Here is a 1,113-nt window from a genome sequence, read left to right as displayed (position 1 = left end):
GTGAGGAAACTCAGGACAGGTGGTGGCTTGTTCTGTTGTAGAGTCACGATGCTGTGGCAGGGCTCAAACACGAGCCTCACTGTGAGGAAACTCAGGACAGGTGGTGGCTTGTTCTGCTGTACAGAGTCACGATGCGTCAGAACTGACTCAAGAGCACCCAACAACCAAATCATGTGAAGGGGACTTTTCTAGAAGTTCGTTTCATGGTATTTTCAAGTTCCTGCACACAACAGGCCTTTTTTCGATAGTAAAATAATGATTCTAACCAAGCACAAACACACTTAGATGCTTTCTTACCTGTTCAGTTATTATCTGGAAGAATTTTTTGAAACAAGTAGGAAGTAATTGTATTCCAGAATAAAAAAGGACAGCGTGCAGCTTGATGAGAAGTTTGTTGGTAGTATAGTAACGGAATGTGGATTTTGATCTTGAGTAAGCTGATTAATATGATCGACTGCTTTTATTTCTTTTTTAAAATCTCTCAAGTTTTAGGTAAAAACATAAAGGCCCCAACCAGTACCTTCTAGAATGTGAATCACAATGTTTATTTAATTCAGTAACTTAGAGTTTGATAACTTCTTTCTAAAAACCTGGCAGGGGAGATACCACGATCAGGAAGGTGGTTTTCCCAGGGCGAGGCTCATCCATTGCACTCCGGATGGGCTGACCCCTGCGCTTTCCCCAAATGTGGGAAACTTGACTGCATAATTTGTGGTAGCAGGGGACTGTGTTCGCGCTCTTCCCTGTAAAAAACAAAGCAAAACACAGAATAATTCTGTTTGGGTCACCACATGTCCTGTAGGATTGCCGTAAGTCCGTCCTGGGGCCTCTTGCACCCTTCAGAAAGTCTCTGTGTGTTTACCCTCTAAACCAGTGGTTCTCAACCTTCCTCACACCACGGCCCTTTAATACAGTTCCTCATGTTGTGGTGACCCCCAACCATAAAATTATTTTTGTTGCTACTTCATAAGTGTAATTTTGCTACCATTATGAATTGTAAATATCTGATGTACAGGATGTATTTTCATTGTTACAAAATGACCATAATTAAACATCTTTAAAGCATAGTGATTAATCACAAAACAATATGTAATTATATATTATGAAATATTT

General features: G+C 40.2%; 1 protein-coding gene and 1 non-coding gene across 3 annotated transcripts in view; both read left to right on the top strand.

Moving 5' to 3' along the window:
• Window positions 1–1,113, top strand: part of SRBD1 (S1 RNA binding domain 1) — a 251,041-nt gene that overhangs the window by 188,728 nt on the left and 61,200 nt on the right. The gene's annotated exons all lie outside the window — the stretch shown is intronic.
• On the top strand, window positions 583–746 carry LOC115867914. Its single transcript, XR_004045315.1, has one exon. It is a non-coding gene; the product is annotated as a U1 spliceosomal RNA (small nuclear RNA).

Source organism: Echinops telfairi, unplaced genomic scaffold (genome assembly GCF_000313985.2).
Source record: "Echinops telfairi isolate 266 unplaced genomic scaffold, ASM31398v2 ScPeMD7_7475;HRSCAF=8513, whole genome shotgun sequence".
In the NCBI taxonomy this organism is placed as follows: Eukaryota; Metazoa; Chordata; class Mammalia; order Afrosoricida; family Tenrecidae; genus Echinops; species Echinops telfairi.
The sequence above is the reverse complement of the archived record's forward strand: the minus strand, read 5'-3'. Positions and strand labels throughout refer to the sequence as shown.